General features: G+C 44.1%; 1 pseudogene; it reads left to right on the plus strand.

Annotated features, from left to right (window-relative positions):
* Window positions 1–25,692, plus strand: part of LOC101315752 (olfactory receptor 13C7-like) — a 75,980-nt pseudogene that overhangs the window by 2,538 nt on the left and 47,750 nt on the right.

Genomic DNA, 25,692 nt, shown 5'->3' on the forward strand with positions numbered 1-25,692 from the left:
GCGTCTTGGTCACTCTGGACCCTAGAGCCCGCAAGCAGGGCCTTCATAGAGCATGTGGTGGGTACCGGCTGCAGGGAGGACCTGGAGGTCCTCAGTTGAGTGGAGTGAACTGTTCAGGTCATGTTCTCTGAAAGTGAAGCCCAGACAGAGTTTGGGGTGCCAGATGTTTATAGGGATCAGCATGTGTGAGGGCAGGAGGAGGAAGCAGGATTAGACAGAGGAAGGAGACAAATAATGATGCAGGCCCTTAATATCCCCCCACCTTTGCTGTCTCTGAATGCTCCCCCACAGCCTCCCAAGTTTGACCTCAGGCAAAGCAGCACTGCAGCTGAGGCTGGCCCTGAAGTCCTTCCTTGAAGGGGTCCTGGGTGGTGCATCTCCACAGGAGCTCAGCTGCGGCCTGTTCTCAGAGGTGCACCGACCAGTCAGAGGTGGCTGAGCATGTCCAGGGACAAAGAAATAACGGGCACGGGAGCTCCAGGTGGGCAGAGACGGCAGTGCGAGACCTGGGAGGGGAGAGAAGAGTGGGCCTCAGCCTCTCTCTCATCTCAAGCAGAGTTAGCTCTGTTCTAGGTCGGGCATCTTCAGCTGGACCCAAGTATCAGGACCCCAGGCCCAGGGCTTTGCCTCTGTATCGTGTGGTCACATCCTTCCCTGGGTCCGTGGAGGGAAGGTCTGTAGGCTGGACTCACACAGCTCTGAAAACAAGCAATGTGGGGGGCAGCCTCACTGTGCAGGCGGGCAGTCTGTCAAGCCCTGAGGTCTCCTTATTTGCTCATTCGCTCATCCACCCACTCATCCACCCACCCATCCACCCACCCATCCATCCACCCATCCATCATGCACCCATCCATCCACCCATCCATGCACCCATCCATCCACCCATCCATGCACCCACCCATCCACCCATACATCCACCCATCCATCCACCCACTCCATCTACTCAGCCTTACTTCCTCATCTACTCATGCATTCATTCATTCATCTCATCACTCATTGTCATTCACTCCTCCATTCAATAAACACTGGCTGAGCACCGACTGTGTACCAGGCCCTGCCTAGGGAATGTGGGAGTCAACCAGACCTGGTCCCAGCATTCGATGAACTCCCAATATAGTCACCTGGACAAGGGTGCAAATAACACAGGTGCTCAAGGGAGGGAGAGCTGGGAGACCCAGGGAAACCTGGGAGGAGGTGGCTCTCGAGTTGGACTTGAAGAAAAGTTGCCACTTCAGCAAGCAGAGTTTGGGGGAGGGTGTCCAGACAGAGGGAGCGGCGGCATGAATGGAGGTTCAGAGAACGTGCGGGCAGGGAGTAAGCAGTTCAGCGTGAGTGGGCGTGAGGGGACGAGGCTGGGCCACAGCCAGCTCCTGAGGGAACCACTTCTGGCCAGCATGTTTCCGGGCAACAGAAAATGAAGGCAACAAAGAGGCAGCCTCCCTTGTCAGGCTGGGTAGGAGCAGTCTTCCCTAGCGCACACACACACGCACACACACGCACGCATACACACACACCAGCGTTGCAACCTGCTGTTGCCACAGGGGAGAGGTGGCCCCTGCAGCAGGGGCTGGAGAAAAGGTTCTTGGAGACTCAGGGGGTGGCCGGCCCACAGTGGAGGTGGAGCCGAGGGTGAGGGAGAGGCTGTTCCAGGGAAGCAGGGAGTTTGAGAAGGGCAGGCAGTCAAGGCCAGCACCCTGGAGCAGGCTGACAAAAAGGAGGCGCCAAGGAGGAGCAGCTAGAGAAGGGGCAGGAAGGTGGGGAGCGAGGGGGGCAAGAAGTGGGGAGTAGGGTTACCCGATCTAGCAAATAAAAATACAGGACATCCAGTTAATTCTAATTTCAGGTAGACAACAAATAATTTTTGGTATACATAGGTCCCATGCAGTATTGGGGACACACTTATACTAAAACATTACTCGTTGTCTATCTGAGGTTCAAATCGAACTGGGTGTCTGGTATTTTATCAGACAACCCTACGAGGGAGGGAGTGGCTCTCAGAGAGGGCGGGTCAGTTGGTTGAAAGCATCAGGGGGGCCAGCGAAGGTGAGCACCCAGGCCTTGGGTTAGGCAACGTGACAGTTGACGATGACCTTGGCGAGAACGGTTTGAAAGGAGTGAAGGGAGCAGCCCCACGGCGGTGTGCGTGTGCGCGGGCGCGTGCGTGCGCAGGGGCGGTGGAGGCAGTGGGAGCTGAGTCAGCAGGAGATCACAGCTGAAGATAATCTGAAGGGAAGCAGGGTGATGTATGGTGGCCTTTTTTTTTTTTTTTTTTTGGTACGCGGGTCTCTTACTGTTGTGGCCTCTCCCATTGCGGAGCACAGGCTCCGGACGCGCAGGCTCAGCGGCCATGGCTCACGGGCCCAGCTGCTCCACGGCATGTGGGATCCTCCCGGACCGGGGCACGAACCCGTGTCCCCTGCATCGGCAGGCAGACTCTCAACCACTGCGCCACCAGGCAAGCCCCTACTACTGGTCTTTTTAAGAAGGGGAGGGAGGTTGAGCATATGGAAGGCCCGAAGGAGAAGGATTGCCGAGGGAGACACTGACAGCCGCCAGCGAGGAAGGGACCCATGGAAGGGTGGGGCTGGGAGCTGGAGCACAAGGAGGGGATCCGAGGGGTCAGGTCTGGATGGCAGGTGGGGGGCCAGGCAACGCTGCTGGGAAAGATGCTTGAGGATATGGGTAGATGCTCATGTTGTGTGGGGGGCGCGTGGGGAAGGAGGGAGATGAGGGCATCATGCCAGATAGTCTGTTTTCTTGGTGAAGCAGGAGCATCTGCTCAGAGATGGGTCTAGGGGAGCTGGGGTCAAGGAGAGCCTGGAATGATGCCCCAGAGAAGGGAGGAGCAGCTCCTACAGTCCTGCTTTTCTTACGTGTGTGGAGTGTGTGGGGGCGAGAATGTGTGTGGTCTGGGTGCGGTGCGTGCGTGTGGCATTTGTGTGTGTGCGTTGTATGGTGTGAGTGTGTATGTCGTCAGGCGTGCGTGTGAGTATGCAGTGGTGTGTGTTGGCCTGAAGTGCTCCTGCCATTCCTCCCAGTGCAGCCCATTGTGTAAGAAGAGGGAGGGGTTCTCTCACAGGCCAGCACGGAGCCCCTCTATCCCCAAGGGAGGAGGTGGCAGTGTAAGACAGGCTAAGGCTGGCACCAGGAGGCTGGCAAAGCCGGGAGTGTTTACTTGGTGGCGCTGAGGGAAGAGGCTGCTCAAGGTCACCTGGAAGTCTGGGTGGAGCTGCACTCGAACCCCCAATCTCTCAGTCCCCAAATGCAGCATTCTCTGTTCATTCTGCTAATATTAGTTCTTATTTATTGGACTCCTACTGTGTGCTAGGCACTATGCTTTCTGCGTTTCATCTTGTCTTTGCTCACAGTGACTCCCTCATCTCCATTTTACAGCCGAGGGACCTGAGCCCCCGCTGTGGGTTGCTCTGGGCTGATGCGTCCTAGCGCTGCTAGAACCTGCAGACACAAAGTGAACCTGCCCTTTTCCTCTGTAAATGGGGGCTGCAAGTCTCAGCCGACCCATTTCATATCTTCAGGATGAAGGAGAGGCTGGAGCACCAGGGATCTGATTTGCCCCGGGTTTCCCTGTACAAGAGCCTTGCTCACACGTGACCCACCTGGATCTGTCTTTGAAGAAGGAAGAGGTCTTTGCCATACACAGTTCGAACAGGCAGCCCAGGAAACCTCACCCCAGATAACTCTGCCAAGGGTTGGACTGCTGGGTTAACAGACCTCAGCCCTGGGCTGCCCAGCCAAGGCCTCCCTGCAGAGGTAGGGACTGTGCCTCTCCACGCCCAGGTCCACCCCAGGACAAAGGGGAGGGAGAACCCTGCTCCACTCTGCCCAGCTCTGTCCCAGCGCTGCCCCCGCCACTCCCTGGCTGGGCCTCAGCCTGGTGCAGAGGAGGTGAGAATCCTGCCCCCTTGTCTAGAGGCCATGTGAGGGAGGGAAGAGCCTGGAAACCCATCTGTCAGGAGCCCCTGCCCCTCCGCCTGCCCTTCCTCCACACTCCTGACCCTGCAAGCAGCTTGGTGTTTCTCTCTGGGACAGGCTGGATTCTGGAATCAGGAGACCCTGAAATAACATGTTTTCCGGAAAAGTACCTTCCTTAAAGGAAACCACTTGTTCCAAGGAGTTGAAAAGGGCCATTGTGCTCTGCCAGTCCCCGCTCCCCTCAGGACAGGACACTTGAAAAGACACACACTGCTACACACACACACACACACACACACACACACACACACACACACACACACACACACACACACACACACACACAGATGCATTCATCCAGTGCATTTGTAAGAGTGAAAGGAGCAGACTAAACACCAATCAGAGGGGGGCCGGGCAAATCCTAGCAGAGACACAACATGACACTAGGCAGGTGTAAAAACAATGAGGTAAATTTAAACTCATTACCATGAAAGAGCATTTATCATATATCAGTGAGTAAAAAGTAGAGGGAATTGGAGAACTATAAACGTGCCCTGTGGTAAAATCCTATTTCTGTTAAAATACACTTAGATGCATAGAAGAGGGTGTGGAGAGCTACACGCCCAGGTGTTAAGTAGTGACTGTCTCCAGGTGGGCGGGGTGTTTGTGTGTTTCATGTTTTCCCTTTTTGTTTATCTGTATTTCTTGTAATAAATGGTTTGCTTTTGGATAAGAGAAAGCAAGAAACTAACAAAGGAAAAGAACAAAATTAATTTTTCTAAGCTATAAAATGAACCAACTCCAATCTGAGGAAGAGATATAAAAACCCAAATGGTGAGAAATTCTCAGGACCGACAGACAGACACACACACACATATTCTGCGTAATTCACAGGGTTGAGGTAGAAATGGCTGAGGAGTCGGGGAATGGTTGCTAAGTTTCTAGGAAACGCTGGGAAACGCTGGGATCTGGATGTGAGGGTGACTGCGGGGACTTCAGGGCCTGAGGGGTGTGTCTGGGTGGGTTGGGGAGGGTAGAAGGAGTGTCCTGGGACTCAGCCTAGCCTGAGGGAGAGGCTTAGCTAGACACGCACCTACCTTCTGCCTCCTGAGAGAGCGTACGGATCCTTATCCCCGGTCCTCAGTTCAGGCAAGGCTGAGAAACCTGCCAGGGCATCTCCTGCCTCTGCCGCCTCCTGCCTCCGCCCCACACTGTTGTGGAGGGAGATAGCAGGGCCCACTGCTGGTAGGGGCTGCCCTGCCACCACTCATATTACATGGCAAAGGGAATTACAGTCGCTGATGGAATTCCACTGGCTCATCAATTGACCTTAAAATAAGATTATTCTGGATTGGGGCTTCCCTGGTGGCACAGTGGTTAAGAATCCGCCTGCCAATGCAGGGGACACGGGTTCAAGTCCTGGTCCGGGAAGATCCCACATGCCGCGGAACAACTGAGCCCGTGCGCCACAGCTACTGAGACTGCACTCTAGAGCCCGTGAGCCACAACTACTGAGCCCACGTGCCACGACTGCTGAGCCTGCGTGCCGAGAGCCCATGTTCTGCAACAAGAGAAGCCGCCACAATGAGAAGGCTGCGCACCACAACGAAGAGTAGCCCCCACTCGCTGCAACTAGAGAAAGCCCGCGCGCAGCAATGAAGACCCAAAGCAGCCAAAAATAAATCAATCAATAAAAAGATTAGTCTGGATTATCCAGATGGGTCCAATGTAATCAAAAGGGTCCTTAAATGTGAAAGAGGGAAGCATGAAAGTCAGGTCAGAGTGATATGAAGGACAGCAGCTAATAAATGAGGGCAGCCTCTAGAAGCTGGAAAGGAAAAGACAAGGAAACAGACGTAGCGTCCCCAGATAGGAACTCAGCCCTCTGACACGAATCCCGGTGAGTCCCATCTTGGACTCTGGCTCCAGAACTGTAAGATTGTACCTTTGTATTGTTTTAAGCCACTAAGTTGGCGGTAATTTGTTACAGCAGCAGAGTATCCTTGGCTCCACCATTAGTGCTCACCAAGGTTGGAATTTGCCCATCAGGAATCCCTTTTCTGGGATGTCGAACATGTAAGGTAGCATCTGAGGGGATGCAAGTATTAGAGTTGAAGAAGGCGGTTGGGCTCAGGCGATAGATGGGCTGGACTACTTTAGAGAAAAAGATGGGAAGATAGAAATCAAACTTCTCAGATGAGTAGGGTGAGAGTAACAACACGGTGACTGCCAGGCTGTGCTAGGTGTTATGCGACGTGTATCTCCAACAATCCCAGTCCTATCCTGTGGAAACAGCCATACAGGCACGCAAGGGTGTTCTTGCAGTTTTATTTTTGATAGCAAAATATTATAAAGATCCAAGTACCATCAGCAGAGAAATATATAAACAAATTGTGGTACAGCCACAAAATGGAATAATAGTCATTACAGAAATGTACTGACTTGGAAACTGCCTACTAAAAATAGAGAAAGAAAAGTAAGTGACAGAATGGTCTTATAAGAAGAAAGGGGGAGCAAATAAATAAATATCCTTTCTTCCTAAGGAAAAAAAAAGAACCAAAAAACTCCTAAATTACACTTATGTGTATGTGTTTGTATAAACATAGAGAAAAGTCTGGAAGGATATGATTACCACTAGGGATAGGCTCGGAGGGAGAAGGAAACACTGTTTTCTTTATATTCTTCTGCATCGTTCGAATATATTTTAACAAGAATTTGTTGCTTTTTAGTCCATGTAACATTATTTTTTAAAAAGACGGTACAAAGGTTAAAAAGAGTAAACTTTACTATTACTGTTGTTATTTGCAAAAGGAGCTCTCTGGGCGGAGGAATGCCAGAGCTCCACTTAGCAGGAACACTCTGGACACAGATGAACAAAATTGATTCCTTTTCCTGTGTGAGCTTAGCTGGGGAACGAGGTAACATGAATCCTGTGAGTGGAAAAGTGGAGTCATCCTAGCCTGCCTGGCCTTTTACAGATATGTGACCTGACATTCTGCGAGGGACCTGACATTGCTCTAGACTGTATGGCAGTCCCAGACTGAAATACAACTTTCTGGCCCCCGTTTCAGTGAACTTGGAACTTCCTCAAAATTCAAACCCCCTTTTCATAATTCATAATTTTCATGTGAGGACTAAAAATGTCTGTGTTTTGCTGCCTGATCCCACTTTAAATCTGAGGTCTTGTTTATGTCTTGAAACCCCAGGTCTTAAAAGGAAGGGACACTGGCAGAGAGAGAGTCCTAGGAAAGTAGCCAGGGTGGGGCGTGGAGTCTGGGGTCCTTGCTCTTCCATCAGGCTCACAGCACAAGGGCTGGATCAGGTGTGTGGAAGTTCTCTGTCTGTCCAGCCCCTGAAACTCTACAAGGTGTCCCAGGTTTGCAAAGCTCTTCTGCAGCATCATCACAATCGTCTCCTGCGATATGCACGGGGACCCAGGGGAGCGGTATCGACCGTAGTTTACAGATGAGAAAACTAAGACCTTGAGACACTAAAGTGATGAACCCCAAGCCATTCAGCAATTTGGTCTCAAAGTTTAGGACAGAGTCACATCTCCTTATTCTCCCATCTCCTTCAACCAGAGTTTCATTTTTATCTCCTTTATATCTTCTATTTCCAAGGTAGATTTTGTTTGATTAAAAAAAGGTCTGCTGCTTCAGAAAGTTTGAAAGTCAATGATCCAGAATGATGTTTCCAAATTCCCAACTGATACTAATGTTCAGCAGTCAGGAATGACAAATTGGAATTTCCAGGAATTCTTGAGAATTTCTGAAATCATAAATTATTATGCACTATTCATAACACTTATTTACATGCTTTTAAATAATGAGTGACCATAATAATAAACAATGAATAATTTTCTGTGATAGAATGATGTTAAAAGTTTCAGAAGTTTTCAGTAAATAACATAGTTTTATAGTTTGTTATTATGATGGATCAATATATTATGACAAGATTATTTCAATAACATGGAAAAATGATCTCTACCTAATACAGACATTGGATATAGAAAACGTTAAAAGGAAGGAAACATTAACCCCAAATAAATGCCAAACAAAATCACTTAAAATTGAAAGAGAATACCACAAATATTTGATATTTAAAAGTTATCATTTGAAAAATGAACTTTAAAAAGACAAAGAATTAATTGCTCCAACTTTAAAAGACAAGAATTAAAGATAATCTTGATCTTTGCTTTGTGACAGGTATTCCAGACATAGAAAACTTTCATTTTGCATTGATGTTGGTTGAATTAAGAGTGTGTCCCAAACATCTTCAAGTTGAGTGTTAGGGTGCATGTTGCTTCATAGAAGCTCATTTCCTTTTTTAATTATAATTTTTTTTTTTGGTCTGCTTGCCTCAGTCTTGATTTTGCCATTGAATTTAATATTGCCCTTGCTGGTGGCTACTGCCTGGACCTGATTGGAGACCCCTGTTTTGTAGTCCTTACTTTACTGAAAGTTGTGGAGAGGGTGGGATGTGAAAATGAATAGTGAGCAAATAAATCCAGTGCTTGGATTTAAAAAAAAAATTGCTCTTGCCAATTCAGATTTTAGAGCAGTTTCTGATTTCATGTTGGAGTGTTCTACAACAACAATCACATCTTTTGCATCTCTTCTGTTAAGTATTTACAAAGAACTGTAGCCTATGGTGAATACTCAAATATTTGGAAATGCCAGCTACATTATTGGAAAGTTTTCATATAGTATTAATGTTCAGACCCGCTAGCAACGTTAATAGCACTACACAGAATCACTTCTTGAAATTGCCAATATAAGGACTTATTTTGCTTCCAAAGTTTATTTTTTTCTGACACCACTCATAGGATTTGTATAAATATCCTATGTGTATGAACTTACTAGTATTTATTTTATTTGTAGAAATGAGTTGCTGTTAGAAACAGACCAGGCTACAAGCACACACTTATAACCAGTGTGTGCTGGTAAACTGACTCCCTGGGGGGGAGAAAAGTCATAATATGTAGCTTTTGCCAATTTCTGAGGGGAGGTGTAAATATTCCCACTAGGGTCAATTTCAAGCTACCGATGTGATGTCACCGAGAGTCAGAAAGAGATGCTCACAACTGGCCGGCTCTCTCTCCTTTGTGTGCCAGCTCTACCCCACCACAGGCAAGACTGATTAGATTGTGACAACATCTCTCCTTCCTGCTCCCATTCCATTCTGGAACTGTCGACCTTAATTTTCCAATACATGCTTTTGCATTTTCTACTCTTGCTTTCGTTTTGGTATTAGTGGATTCCTTTGAACTAGTGAGATCTCTATGTTGATCATTAAGTTTTAATTCTCACAGGGGAACAGCTTTCTCAGGTTTCTAGATTCCTCAACTTATTTTTATTAGGATTTGGGCTTTGGAAAAACATTACATTTCTGAGAAATGCTGGGAAGGAATTCCTGCAGAGAAACACTAATCCAGAAAACCGGGGTGAAAACATCCCATTTGTTTGAATGTTCATGATTCTACTGGGTATGTTTTCATTGGTCCCAATTTTGCCCACTGGTCATTGTCATGCATCTTATTTTAGGGCATTTTAGGTGTGGAGTCCTATACAGTTTGCTGTTAAGTTTAGTGATTTTCCAGAGAGGCTGACCACCAGGATTGATTAGTGACCACTTGACCTCTGTCTGATCTTGTACACGTGGCACAAGTTAGTCGGCAACATAGCTGGTTGTCTCCAACCTGTTTTCTCCTTCATTCTTTTTTTTTTTTTAATATTTATTCATTAATTTGGCTGCGGTCGGTCTTTATTGTGGCATGTGGGGATCTTCGCTGTGGCTTGCAGGATCTTTGCTGCGGCACACGGGATCCTTTTTTAGTTGTGGCATGTGGACGCTTAGTTGCGTCATGTGGGATCTAGTTCCCTGACCAGGGATAGAATCCGGGCCGCCTGCATTGGGAGCGTGGAGTCTTAGCCACTGGACCACCAGGGAAATCCCTCCCCTTCATTCTTATTCTTAGCACAAAAACAACACAACCTCCCTTGGAGCTAGGAGTGGCCAACAAAGTGGCGTGCAATGTCTGGGAAACGTCCTTAAATAGGGAGGGCGTACTATTCTTTTCTTTTAATCACTCACAGCTAAAATGAATTAAATGGCAGACTAACCCACCTGTTCCTATGTAAAGCACAGACCACTAGCAAGAAACTTAGAAAGGTCAGTAATGGAGTGTGATCGATGGAAGAACTCAGCATTATTTAATGACTCGGGAGGCCTGGGGGAGGAGATTTGACCTAGACGTGCAAATTATATAATTTGTAATGTAAGAGACTGTAGCCCCCTGGGTGCCTGCTGCCTGTCTGCCAACGTTGACGAGTAAGTAAAAATTATTTTTAATAGATTTTTACTGGAGTATAATTGCTTCACAAAAAATACGTGTTAGTTACTGTTGCACAACAAAGCGAATCAGCCATATGCACACACATGTCCCCTCCCTCTTCCACCCTCCCTATCCCACCCTTCTAGGTCATCGCAGAGCACGGAGCTGATCTCCCTGTGCTATGCTGCTGCTTCCTACCAGCCAACTATTTACTGCGCTGAGTTGGTTAGCCTGGGGAAAGACGTTTTCAGATTTCTAATCCTTCACGGGATCTTTTCAGGAATGTCTGTAATCTTAACTTTGTAGCAACCAGACTCCTGGAAGGCATAGAATGTACTTTATTGCTCCGCCAGCTGAGAGTATAAGTACTGGTTGAAGGAACAAGGGGATTCAGCCTAGGGAAGAGATCATGAGAGGTGAGCGCTGGGGATCTGAGAGCCACTTTCACACGTTAAAATAAAAAAGAGTTTAGGCTTCTTCATGGAGACCCCCCCAGGCCAAAATCAGGACCCATGGGTGGAGGCTGCCAATTTTACCCTTAGTTAAAGAGAAACCTATCTAGCAGAGCTGGAAGGAGGTAGCGGAGGGGGGCACCTCTCCACTGCTGGGAGTACTTAAGCCGAGGACACTCTATTGTAGAAAGAACGTATCAATTGAGCACCAGTTCCCAATTACCAGGCTATACGTTGGTACCTGTCCATAAAGATCTCCAGGTCTCATTTTCCTATTGAAGAAAGAAAAGACAATGTGGAACATTTTTTATAAAGCTAAATATTTGATATTTGAAGTACATTTCCTTTGTTCTGAGATTATGTTCTAGTTTTTTTTAGATAGTAGATGGTATTTGTTATTGTTGTTGTTTAACATCCTAACTCAACAAAATAAAATCTCAACAACTCCACGTAAGTCTCCATTAAAAATAAATTATATCTCTGTGAAATCTGGAAATCTGGTAACCCGCAAGGTGAATGAAATGACACCCAGACTCTCTCTGACTTCACCTTTCAAGGAGCTGTAGTTTATGCTAGTGGCCACTAGATGCCACTCTTGTTTAGTTACAGCAGCTAGATAATTTCATGGTGCAACTAGAGAAGCCAGAAATGGGATCTACTTGCTTTACAGTAAATTAAACTTTATTAACAAAGTATTCATTTTTTTCCATAATAGCTACTTTTTAATAAACACTGATTTTTATTAGTGTTTGAAAGCAAAATTAATTTTCAAAGTTCAATTCTTAAAATTGAAATGATTAACTTTCTTAAACGCTTTCTTTGAATAAAAGTCTCCAATAGTCTCAGAAATGTAGTGTACCTACAATAAACTGTTTCCCTTGATCAAGAGCCTTCTGTGAGCATCTCAACTGGCTGATGACTTTATTCACGAGAGCAGGGTCTATGTCCTGTCCATTTTACAGAGCACACAGCATCTAGCACGATCTCATATTAATGTAATGATAATAATCTCCATTTGTCTGGTGGTTTACACTTTACCAAGCCCTTATAGTTTATTCCTTCTCAATGGTAGTTCAAGTTGCAGAGAATGACCTTTTCTTTGTTCTTCTTTGTTATAAGCCAAAGTGAATCTAATGCCCATTCTTCACAATGAAAGCTTTCTTCCTTACTCACTCATTCATTCATTCAACAAACATTTATTGAGCACTGCTATGTGTTAAGCCCTATACTGTGCCCTGTGCTGGGCACCATGTGTTAGTGATAAACACAGCAGATGAAGCCCCTTCCCCCATGGAGTGGACATTCACATGGGGAGACAGTCATTAACAAATGAAGAGATTACTTGTCAGGTGGTAATGAGTGTTATGGGGAAGAATAAAGTAGTAGGGGGAGGGAAAGCAATGGCAGGGTGTCCATCTTAGGTAGGTGAGAAGGTGTGCTTCATGCAGATGCCTGAGTGATGTGACGGAGAGCGAAGTTTGGCCATCTGGACAAAGCACATTTCAGATTTTGTGGCAGAAAGGAGCTTGGGAGTTTGGTGTCAAGTAAGGAGCTTGGGAGGACGTCAGTGTGGCTGGAGGGAAGGGAAGGAGGGGCGAGTGGTGGGAGATAAGGCTGCAGAGATGGACCGGACATGGATTGTGTGGGAATTGGGATTTATTTTCCCAGTGTGACAGGATGCCATGGGTGGGTTTTGAGCTGGGGAGGAACATGCTCTGAAACATGAAGAATGGGAAGCATGTGCACCTACTGAGTAGGCTCAATTTGTATATATTTTGAAGGAGGCAGACAGGACTCCCTGATACACTGGATGGAGAGGGTGAGGGAAAGAAGAGTCGAGGAATATCCATAGGTTTTCAGCCTGAGCAACCAGGTGGGTGGTGATGCCCATTTAATTATATGGGAAAAACTGGGGAAGGAGCAAGTTGGAAGAGGGGCATTGAGAAACTGAGAGTTCTATTCTGGACTTATTAAATTTGAGGATTCTACTGTACATCCAAGTAGAGATGTTGAGCAGGCAGGTATTATTCTAGTCTGGACTTTGGAGGATGGGTTGGGGCTGGCAAAGTTGCTCTGAGATCTATTCTTGTGGACCTCTGCTACCTGGGCAACTTAGGTACAATAGGAGCTATTTAACTTATTCTAATGGCACCTGGGAATTTAGCACGATCCCATGATATCTTCACTGAATTTCAACTGGAATACTTAGTAAGTTTTACACCTACTGAAGCTGTCAGACATAAGACCAATATGTTTCAAAACATACAAAGTGGGCTTCCCTGGTGGCACAGTGGTTAAGAATCCTCCTGCCAATGTAGGGGACATGGGTTCAAGCTCTGGTCTGGGAAGATCCCACATGCCACGGAGCAACTAAGCCCGTGCACCACAACTACTGAGCCTGCTCTCTAGAGCCTGCGAGCCACAACTACTGAGCCTGCGTGCCACAACTGCTGACGCCCGTGCTCCGAAACAAGAGAAACCACCGCAATGAGAAGCCCATGCACTGCAACAAAGAGTAGCCCCCGCTCACCGCTACTAGAGAAAGCCCGCGTGCAGCAACGAAGACACAACATAGCCAAAAAAAAAAAAAAAAAAATACAAAGCATATTTTGAAAAGTTAAAGATTACACTTTTCTATTAAATTTACTTAACTAATTTAGAAGTTACTTTGCTTCTGAATGACAGTTGTACCAACTGGAGAGGGCTTTCCTTTGAGCACCTCCTGCTGGTGAGAGCATCAGGGATCAGATGATACCTGTTGAATCAGCAATCCCCTTCTAGAACTCAGTCCTAAGGAAAGCATTAAAAAAAATGAATCAAGTTTTCTCAACAAAAACGTTCATCTCATCGTCATTTACAAGAGAAACATTGTAAACAAAGTGTCCACCAGTAAGTTGCATACTCAGTAACTGTGGTGTAATAATGGAAATGGAAAATGATTCATACATCAAAAGATGTTAACAAAGTGTTTTTAGTAACATAGTAGGGCTGGTTATGATATAAAATTAGGTGAATCATAAGATATAAACGTGCACATACAATAATATTCTCAATCACATAAAAATGTGTATAAAAATGAACAATTAAAAAATTGTAATACATTAACTATACCACAATAAAACTGTAAAAAATTTTTTTAAAAATTAACAGAGGGAACTTATTTCAAACTTTTTAGAGCAGTTAACTCTAGGAGATCAAATTCCCTCTTATACTGCTTTGGTTTTGTCCAAACTTCCTACAATGGGCATGTGTTATTTTGTGCTCTGAAAAAACATCATCCTTTGGATTGAAAATAATGAAAAAATAAGGAAAATGGAAAGAACTAGCTTTGGCCTGGGGATCAGGAGCTAAGGATTTGTGTCCAGAGTCCTGGCTCACCCTCTGAGCAGGGCAGACTCCCTTCTTTCTCTGAGCCTCAGGTTTCTCACCTGCAGAATGTGGATAGGAATCCAGCCTGTCTCTCTCCTGGAGTAGATGTGAAGATCTAGCAAAGATGCCAGCAAAGGCGCTGATCCCAGAGGTAATTCAAAGTCTGAAATGTGAGGTGTGCTCTCCAAGGCTCTAGGGACTATGTCCTGCCTTCCCACGAGTGCAGAGTTAGTAGGAGAAGGTAACTGAAGGGGGAGAAGGTTCACAAACACAGTGGCTCCTCTGGGTACCCTGTTCTGGGCCCCAAGGAAGAAGGTCTTCAGTGTCCACTAGATGTGAGCCTGATCCTGACTCATTCATGCCTTAGAGATTTGGTGGTTAAATAGGAGAGATCTCAGCAAGCATCTGATAATAATACTAATTTTATAGTTGCAGTTATTGAAAATTCCCAGTGTGTCAGGCACTGTGCTTGGTGCCTTTTACTAATTTTGTTCATCAGTTCTAGCCAACAAATATTTACTGTGCACATTCTATGTGTCCTACCTGTGCAGTTTGTGTTAACTCCATTTTTATGTGGCAGGATTTCCCCACTCCTTACTCCTTTATTAGGGCCCGTCACACACCATCTCCCTTTTGGCATGAGTGAGACACACCACACCAAGCTGGGATAACAGGAGTTCACCTTTTTGTAACACAAGTCAAAGCACAGAAAGAGACAGAGACTTTTGTGGCATAATAATACACACACGATATATTAAGGGTATATCAACTTATATGGTAGTCAAGCAACTTGCCTACATTTCCACGGTTATTAAGTGATGGAGCTGGGAAGGGAACCCAGGACTGTTTTCTCTACAGCCTGTGCTCTTTATGACTGTGCTACTTCACCTGTTTGTAGCCCATCCAGGGTGGAAGCTGTTCTCCCCAGCATCCTCTACTCAAGCTCTGCCCTCTCAATACCTCCTGAGTCAGGGCATCCCATTGGAAGGTTTTTTTCCAGGATGAGCTGTAACTTCGATCCTCTCTTCCTGTCTCATGCCAGAGAAGCCTTCCCTGACCACTGCCACACTAGGCTAGGTTAGGCAGCCCGTCCTGGGTTTCCAAAGGGTTCTGTACTCCTTCATGGTGAAACGGAGCAGGACCCTATGATACTCCCCGCACCTGCCCGCCACATCCTCAGCCTGACTTTTGTCCGTGGAAAAAATTTAGCCAAAGAATAAGTTTAATCAGAGAAGTGAAACAGAGAGTTTCACTTTAATCAGAGAAGTGAAACAGAGAGTTTAATCAGAGAATGCAGAAACAGAGGAAAACAGTCAAAGGAGACCAAATAATAACAGTTTAGTCATTAAGCATAGCCAAGGACTTTTAGTTCCTCCTTAAGGGCTATAGATAATATTCTGAACCATATTCTGGGAGCTGTCTTGTAGATACTGAAGCCCCCATCAGGAGGAAGAAGTTAACTATATGATGACCAGGCTGTAGCCATGACATAAGCTGCCACAATTCCAAGAACTGGCCTCAGAGAAATGGAAACAAACTGACCGTTGAACTGAAGATTAACTGTACCTAAAACAATCGAGATGACGCTGGTCAGACCACTGATGACCAATTTCAAGATGACTGTGAGAGCTGACTGTATGGTTTCTGCAGCGTGTAGCCCCCTCCCTCTATCTATAAAAGCTCTTGCCCCCTGATTGTCAAGGGGGGAGTCGGCCTTTGGACAGGCGTACGCCCTCCCCTCCGGTGGCCAGTCTCAAAAATAAAGCAACCTGTCCTTTCCTACCAACACTTGTCTCTCGAGAATTGGCTTTTGAGCAGCGAGCAGCCAGACCTGGGTTTGGTAACAATGGCACTCTCCGCACTTAGAACTCCTTCAACGTTCATTTCCTCCTCTTGGCTCTAGCTCCATGGAAGCAGGGTCTTCCTTGCTACATTCACTGCTGTGCTGCTTGTCACTCGGGCTGTTTGCCTGATGTGGAGGAGGTAGACCCTAGGCACGACCAGGTCACTACATGAGGATGAGTCCCCTGGAGGGTTGGCATCCTGGAAGGCCCCAGTCAGAGGACCCGTAGAGTCCTCAGCCCTAAGCCCGTGGTGCTTGCTTTGGATTAGAGACACATGTGGTGGGATGGGTACTTAGGGAACACTGCAAGAATTAGATTATTTCCATGGGCTTTGACATTTTAGAGGTAACCGAATATTGTCAGTTATCTTTCAGGGCAAGAGAAAATGAAAAGCAGTGAATGCAAAAGCAGGAGACATTTAATCTTGTGAGCAAACCTGCCACGTGGATCCTAGATAGTAATGGGATTTTCTTAGAATTGCTAAAAAATTGCTGCTTTATCATTTTATCTGCTTTCTGCTTTTGTTTTTTGTGGTAAAGCTCCTGGTATTTGGCCAAAGGGATTGGAATTACAGGTAATGACCCCTAGGATTCAAGATGACTATGGAAGAGCAGCCGGGTGTGGGTGGTGGGTGACCAGCACAGGGATTTCAGCTGTATGGAACGGCTCTCACCTGATGTTTGTGGTCTGGTTCTTAGGGAAAGTGAGGACATAGGGGCTTATGGGAATTGTCATACTTACTGTCTGGGTAAAAGCCATCTCATGGCAAGGCTTGCCTTCTATGATAATTTTTATTTATTATTTCTTTTTATTTTGTACATTCAAAGATAAAAAGAAGTTTAAATTTGTTATCTGGGGAGACTAAGAGGATAGATTTTTTTTCCATCTTGAAAAGAATGTGTGTTTATTCTTCAAGAATAAAAGTTAGGGGCTTCCCTGGTGGCTCAGTGGTTGAGAATCTGCCTACCAATGCAGGGGACACGGGTTCGAGCCCTGGTCTGGGAGGATCCCACATGCCGCGGAGCAACTAGGCCTGTGAGCCACAACTACTGAGCCTGCGTATCTGGAGCTTGTGCTCCGCAACAAGAGAGGCAACGATAGTGAGAGGCCTGCGCACCGCGATGAAGAGTGGCCCCCGCTTGCCACAACTAGAGAAAGCCCACGCACAGAAACAAAGACCCAACACAGCCAAAAATAGATAAATAAATAAATAAATGAATAATTTTTTTAAAAGAGAATAACAGTTAGTTTCTAATTCCCTTACTTATATTTTATTGCTATTTTCCGTTTTCATTTTTGCTATCCATTATGAAAGTCACACTCTTTACTTATGAAACTAAATTGATATCATTTTTTACTGGGGTAAAGTATACACAACATAATATTTATGATTTTAAAGTGTACAGGTCAGTAGCGTTAAGTACCTTCACATTGTTGGGCAACCATCACCTCCATCCATCCCCAGAACTGTTTGCCTCCTCCCGAACTGTAGCTCTGTACCAGTTAAACACTATCTTCCCATTCCTCCCATCCTCAGCACACCATTCTACTTTCTGTCTCTATGAATTTTAATACTCTAAGTACCTCATATAAGTGAAATCATACACTATTTGCCTTTTTTGACTGGTTTATTTCACTTAGAATGTCTTCAGGTGTCATCCATGTTGTAGCACGTGTCAGAATTTCTTCCTTTTTAAGAATAATATTCTGTTGAATGGATAATTTTTATTTTAAAAATTCTATTATGGCAAACTTCAAACATACATAAAAGCACAAAGAATAGTATATTGTGCTCCTAGGTACCCATTATTCCAACAGAAGATTGTTTATTCCATTTATACTTCCACCCAGTCCACATCCTACCTTTGGAAGCTAATTCCAGAACTGTCACTTAATCTGCAAACATTCCAGGATGTATTTAAAAGATAAGAACTTTTATTAAAAATGTAACCACAACACCCTGAAACACTGAACAATGATTCCCTAATATCATCAAATATCAAGTCATTATCCAAATTTCTATATAATTTTAAATGTTTTAGTTGATTGTATTTTCTCATATTTGTAACTGGCCATTTCAAGCCTCTAAAGATCTGGTGGTAGTAGAAGGGGGTTAGTTCTAAATCAAGGTAAATGAGATTTGAACTAATCAGGCTCCAGGTAAACTTCATGTACAGGTACTTGAAAGAATCTTTTCCTGGCTTGTCTGTTCCAAAGGATGTTTGCTTTCTTCTACAAGCTCTGAGAGTAGTGAAGCAATTGTGTCTTTGCAGTTGAGCACCCCCAAAGATTTAGCCTTTTAATTATTTGTGCTCTCTGATTTGGATTTGGCCTCTTATGCCCTTCCCTAGGGAAATTTAGTAGTTTATAGTTTCGAGATAGGTAAGAGGATGGACTCTGGAATATACCTGGTGCTGTTAACTGCAACTTGAAATTGAAAAGGCTTATGAATGAAAAAGAAAAAGGAAATGAATGACGGATATTGGAGGATATTGTAAGACAGACTCAAGGATAAGGGTAAAATAAAGGGACTAGCTGAGCAATTCCTGTTATAAATGATTGGCAGTAGTATTCCCTGGGGGAAGGGACAACATGAGAGAGGAGACTCAAGGCAGGATTTTTAGCAACAATCCAAGGTACAACTTTCTTCTTCTTCTCCTTCTTCTTATTGTTTTATATTAAATTAGGGCTGCCAGATAAAACATAGGTTGCTGGTAAAGCTTCCATTTCAGATAAACAGTGAATACTATCTAAAGTATTATAAGTATGTCCCGAAGTGTCCTGGGTACTTTTGCCGTAAGCATTTTTGCTGTAGATATCTTTGCCGCAGGCATTTTCACCGCAATCTTTTTGCCGCATCACTAATTGGCCGTAAGGCAATTTTGCCGTGAAAGAGAAAATAACGGGTTGACAGTTTTGGGTTTGACAGGTTGGTTAACTGGTTGAAATGTGTTAGCATTTCTTCCAGTTGGCGACATTATTGATGGCTTTATCGAGCTGACAGATGAGGATGGGATGATCTGACCCCCAGAGTTGGCTTCCAATTTTGAAACACGCTAGGGTGGAAGAGAAAGAGACCTCGGAGTGTCTTGAAGGCATACCGTTGAACCCACACTTCCACAGAACTTTGGAACGTCTATCAACAGACATGTGACAATGTGCCAAGAACAAACAACTGTGTAGAAGCTTTCATTATGCAATACAAACCTCGGTCACAAACGTGCACTCTAGTTATTGGGAACTAACACCTCTCTTTTAAGTTTATTTTTATTTTTATTGAAGTACAGTTGATTTACAATGTTGTGTTAGTTTCTGGTGTACAGCAAAGTGATTCAGATATATATGTATATATATATATATATTTTCCTTTCCATTATGGTTTATTACAGAATATTGAATATAGTTCCCTGTGCTATACAGTAGGACCTTGTTATTTATCCATTCTGTATATAATAGTTTGCGTCTGCTAACCCCAAACTCCCAATCCAACCCTCCCTGCAACCCATCCCCTTGGCAACCACAAGTCTGTTCTCTATCTGTGAGTCTGTTTCTGGGAACTGACACCTCTCTTTTTGGCCTGCTGCACCTCTTGTGGGATCCTAGTTCCCTGACCAGGGATTGAACCCCCGGCCCTCGGCAGTGAGAGCATGGAGACCTAACAGCTGGACCGCCAGGGAATTCCCGACAGCTCTCTTAACAAGGGAACAAATTTTAGCAAAAAAGAAAAAGTGTGACGCTGAACAAGGAGAGGAATCAACAAAGAAAAAAAAAAAAGGGCGGAGAGAGGGCGTATAAAATACTATGAACGAGAGAATCCGTGCTTAGGTACAAGTGCTTAGGTACAATGCACAAATAAAGTCAGTTATTTGTGCATTATTGCCATGAATCTATACACATTTTAAATGTATTCAAATGTTTTGTATTTTGCAATAAATTCTGTTTAATTTTGTTATTCATTTCTCATGCTTCATTACGTCCTTTTTAATGTTCGTTCCCCTTTTATTTTTCGTTCTTAGCTTTTACGGCAAAATTGCCTTACGGCCAATTAGTGCTGCGGGAAAACGCTTGCGGCGGCAAAGATGCCTCCGGCAAAGATGCTTCTGGCGAAAATACCTGACACGTCCTGGGTAAGTTGACATCTTGATACTAAAAAAAGTATTCGTTGCTTATTTGAAATTCAAATTGAATTGGCCATTCTGTATTTTTATTTGGTAAATCTGGTAACTCGGCCGTCAATGCGTAGGGACTCCACCTGTGAAACAGGGCCTTTGACCTTTAGGCCTCTTAGTTTTCTTTCTTAGAGTATGGTTGATGGTTGAATTTTCGTTTCTTTATTTAGTCTCCTTGTCCTGCATGTTCTACCTAATGTCATAGCTTTTTTTATTTATTTATTTTTGCGGTACGCGGGCCTCTCACTGTGTGGCCTCTCCCGTTGCGGAGCACAGGCTCCGGACGCGCAGGCTCAGCGGCCATGGCTCACGGGCCCAGCCGCTCCGCGATGTGGAATCTTCCCGGACCAGGGCACGAACCCGCGTCCCCTGCATCGGCAGGCGGACTCTCAACCACTGCGCCACCAGGGAAGCCCATGTCATAGCTTTATATTAAAAAATTGACGTAGTTTACATTAGCACCAACAATATGAGTATTTATTTTTCTCTATTCTCATCAACATCTAAAGCTATTGTTGGTCTTTTTTTTTTTTTTTTTTGCGGTACGCAGGCCTCTCACTGTTGCGGCCTCTCCCATTGCGGAGCACAGGCTCCGGACGCGCAAGCTCTGGACGCACAGGCCCAGCGGCCATGGCTCACGGGCCCAGTCGCTCCGCGGCATGTGGGATCTTCCCGGACCAGGGCACGAACCCGCCTCTTCTGAATCAGCAGGCGGACTCTCAACCACTGCGCCACCAGGGAAGCCCTATCGTTGGTCTTTTAATTTCTGCTAATTTTCTGGACAAATGTTTGAGAATTGCAGGTTTAGAGCACTTCTTAAATGAGACGAATTTTTCTTTTGTGACGCCTAGCATCAAGGTTTTGGTTAAAAAGAATTTTAAATTTTATTCTATATTGTAAAGAATTTTACAATGAAATGTAATGACTTACAACACATTAGCTGTTTTTAAATTCCAGCAGTGGATTTTCCAGCTACTTCCAACAAAACTGATCTTTTCTGTGCATACTCAAGGCAACACTCAAGAATTTCAAATTAGCTTTAGCAAAATCAAATATTTATATTGAAAAAGAAAACATTTGAACTTAGAACTCGTTAAGATAAAAAAGTTAACAAGCTGAAGATGCCTTGTTAGTTAATGCCACTAATGGCAACATCTAGGTCAGATAAGTTATAGTGATTTAAAACAGCATTCTCACTAGCTTTGTGTAACCATATTTGTAATTATTGCCATAAGTGATTTAAAAGGTCCCGTCGTCTCTTTAGTCTACATTTCCACAAAAAGCTCTTGAAAGAACAAATTCTGCTCAGTTGTTTTTTCCTTTGCTTAAAAAAAAAAAAAAAAAAGAAAGTGCCAGGAATCCCACCCCACCCTGCTGCTGGGTAACAGTCAATCATTTATTATTCCTGGATCAAACACAAGCATTCATGTCTAGGAAAACATTTTGCAATGAATGGGATCTTGGTCTCTACTAAAAACAAAAAATGGCTAAAAAGAGACTTCAATTTATTTTCAAATTCTATGGCTAAATTCCTATAATTCCTAACTGGTGAAAATATTGGCAAGCTACTAGATTTTACTTAGGATCAGGTTTACTTCTTTGGTGCCTGCCCAGAGGAGCTATTGAGAGCTACTTGTGGCTAGCTTTTAAGAGACCAAATGGACCTCGAAGGGAATGAATATTGACACTAATGTACAATGCACAAGGAGAAGCAGAAGAAAGAATTGAATACTTTTATTTTTTGAATAATTAAGTATAACCAACTTCCACTTCAAAGTTTTAATATTTGGCAAACCAAAAAGGTTACTTCTCAAAATGACCAAACATAACTGAACCCTTTCTTTGCATTTTGATATTAAGCTGGGAGTTATATAGCTTATCAAAATTCTTATCTAATCAACTAATTCAGACTCACCAAATACAATCACTGTCAATCCAGACATACTCAGTGGTCTTCCTTTCCTTAAACCTAATCAGACCTAAAGCTAATTAATCCCCCCAAAATAATCAGTTCCCCTCAAAGTGATCAAATCCCTTCCCCCAAGCATTCCCTATCATCTAGTCAACCACTAGCCATGATCTAGCAATCATCCATTAAATAAATGTCATTGTGGCAGGGACTGATAATCTTTCAATATCCATTTTTCATTTCCCCTTTCACTAATAGAAACCTCTAAATTTTAACTAAGCATCCTGCTTCCTGGCTAGACACTATATTTCCCACCATCCTTTGCATCTGGGCGTGTCCACGTGACTAAATCTGGCCAATGGGATTGAGTGGAAATGATGTTTTCAATTTCCAGGTCATGTCCTTGAGAACTGTCCATGCCTTCTCTGTCCCCCTTTCTTTCGGCTGGAATGTTTTAATTAAAGTGGTAAACCAGCTTTGATCAGTTGGATGATCAAACCAGCTTTGATCAGTTGGATGATAAACCAGCTTTGATCAGTTGGGTCTGGCCAATGGGATTGAGTGGAAATGATGTTTTCAATTTCCAGGTCATGTCCTTGAGAACTGTCCACGCCTTCTCTGTCCCCCTTTCTTTCGGCTGGAATGTTTGAATTAAAGTGGTAAACCAGCTTTGATCAGTTGGATGAGGACAACAACATAGGGGAGAGTGGAGCAAAAAGAAAGAAGTGGGTCCCTGGATCACCTTGTAGAGCAGCATGACAGAAGTGCCAGTGAAGTCTCATGGTCATCCAGTCCGGATGCATGTAGGCCAAGGGCTGTTTCCTTACACCTACAGTCATGATGCAGTGTCCTCCTGTCCCACAGGTCAGATCTCAAGGTGTGGCCAACCACAGAGGGGTTTTGAAGGGCTCAGTACTTTCCAAGTCCTTGTCACTCAGATGCTGAAGCCTGTGATTAACCAGCAGAAAAAGAAGTTGGCCCCCAAGTAGCCCTCTTGCAGTCTAGGAAGGTGAAGTCACCCAAGACTTCTGGTGAGAAGTCTTTCTGTTCCCTTAGAGGTGAGCATTTGTGAGAGACCAATGAGATACTTTAGAGTTATGGACTATTAAAACTAAATCTGGGTAGAGTAGAAGCCTTTAGCAAGACCTGTAGGTCATAACTATAGACATTTAACATCTGTGGATGAGTCAAAATGTTATCAATTCTCAATATTTTCAAATGGATGGTGAACCAGCTTCAGACACCTCTTTGTGGTTCCTGCTGCCTCCTTGTATGCCCTTGAGTTTGGTGAAATTGGTTTAATTATATCATTAGGCCCAGCTGCCTCTTGAGACTTGGAATTTTCTGCCAGAACATTCAGTTGTGCACTTTGAGGACTGTTTACAAGAGTTGGTGAAGTCGAACAGTGAAGTGTTTCATTAGAGGGGGAGTCAATTCCACTCCAAAGTCGTCTTTATGCTCTTACACTAGGAACATTATTAGAGAATCAGAGGGTACTCAGAGACATTTAGTTAGAGCACAGTATATGGAGAAGACAAACTTTGCGTAGATTGTCTCCTTGGACAGAGATGAAGGTGAAGTTTATAAAAACAAAATCTGCAGGTGATCTTTGTTTTGGGGTAAGTTCATTGGCGCCAAGGAAGGCAGTTTGTGCTTGAAAAGGGCTGACAGAGTTATGAGGAAAGGCAATTCTTAGTTGTATGTGGGTTTTTCTGAGAAGCCTTATGATTTCAGCTATAGTACTACGTTCGTCGTGTGTCCCTCTCTGTATCATAGCAGCCAGTGTCCTTCCATTGGTACCTGCATGATTTTTCTCGCTGGAATTTCTTTGGGGAATTAATAATATGGGAATTTCATGATGATGCTTTTGGACCCAAATTGAAACATAAACATATACATGTATGTCATGGCTGTTGATCCCTAGCTTACAGAAGGGGGCATGAAGCGAGCATACTGCCTTTGTTATAGGACTGTGTGGATCATCTGGCTGTGTGTTTGATGTAGTACAACACGTGGTGAGATCTTAGGCAGCCTAGATAATAGGATAGGGAATTGTGATAACTATTATCAATACATTTCATCTTCTCTGAGAAACACAAAGTGAAGCTTTACTGTCATACTTGCTGGGAACATGTCCCAAAAGATGAAAGACATTTTAATTTTCTGAATCCAGTCAAAGAACCTGATTCCACATCCAAACATATTACTTATTATTTTAGATGTACACGACAAACCAGTATCCATAATCCAAATCACAATTATGCTGCCCATGTCCATCTCTGATGAACCTGAATGAGAATTAAAGGTGAAGAGTGTGTTGATCACTTGATGAAGAAATTCATAATGCCACATTAGCTAAACTTGATGTGTATTGCCCATAGTTCAAAGTCTTATGATAGCTATTTTTATCATGAGCTAGCATTGTCCTGGCAATTGTGCGACCGGCTGGGAAACAGATACATATGGAGATAAAATTTCTAAGAAACTATTTTGTCAACTCTTATTTTTTTCCCAATGTAGCTGAGTAAGTTTCTGTAGACAAGGGGCTTTCTGGGAGTGAGTGGCAGCTCTTACATTAAAAACAATATAATGCAGAATTAGAATTATGGAGGATTTTTTGGTAGAAACTGTTTATTGTTCCACAATATCTGGTCACCTCTTCTTTCAGAATCAAAGAATCCCCAATTTTTAACTAGGTCACATGTTTGCACAGAATTAAGGCTATATTTCTCAGCATCTCCTGCAATTAACTACAGCCACGTGACTAAGGCGAATGGATTGCAAATAGAATTGTAGCATGACAGCTTCTAGAAACCTATCTTATAGGACGGCTGGCATATGCCCTGTGCTCCCTGTATTATTCAGGATTCTCCAGAGAAACAGAACCAACGGGAGATATTTATTTGTTTATTATGAGGAATTGGCTCACACAATTATGGAGCCTGGGAAGTCCCACAATCTGCTGTTTGCAGATCCTGCAGACTCAGTCTGAGTCCAAAGCCCTGAGAACCAGGGGAGCTGATGGTGTAAATCCCAGTCTGAGGCACGATGAGATGGGATATCCCACTGAATTCCTCCGCCCTCCACCTTCGGTTCTATTTAGGCCCTCAACATATTGAATGATGCCCACCCTCATTGGGAAGGGCAGTAAACTTTATCAAGTTCACAAATTAAAGTGCCAGTCTCATTGGGAAACGCTCTCACAGACACATCTAGAAACAATGTTTAATCTGAGCATTCCACGGTCAGTCAAGTTGACACATAAACCAGCACCCTCCCCTTCTTCTTTGTCATTCTTTCCATCCTACCACTTGTAATGCGGCATGAGAGCTGGAGCTCTAGCTGCCTTCTTGGACTGTGAGAATAAGGACTACACCATTGTAATAAGAAAGCAGTAAACTAGAAGGAAGTGGAGTCTTTGAGGAACAGAGATTCCACAGTATCCCTGGATTACCTACCCTGCAGATGTTTATACAAGACACAGAAATGAGCTGCTATCTTGTGTAAGCATTACTAATGTGAGGCTCTGCTATATTTGATTAAACCTAATCTTCACTGATACAAAACCTTATCTTTATGTTTACTTGATTCTTCATGGGCCTTAGTCAATGGGTCTCTAGCCATTTCCTGTCAGTGGTAAGAGGCCAAACCTTGGTCCTTAGGATAACAAACTCAACATGTT

This window comes from Tursiops truncatus, chromosome 6 (genome assembly GCF_011762595.2).
Source record: "Tursiops truncatus isolate mTurTru1 chromosome 6, mTurTru1.mat.Y, whole genome shotgun sequence".
Classification (NCBI taxonomy): domain Eukaryota; kingdom Metazoa; phylum Chordata; class Mammalia; order Artiodactyla; family Delphinidae; genus Tursiops; species Tursiops truncatus.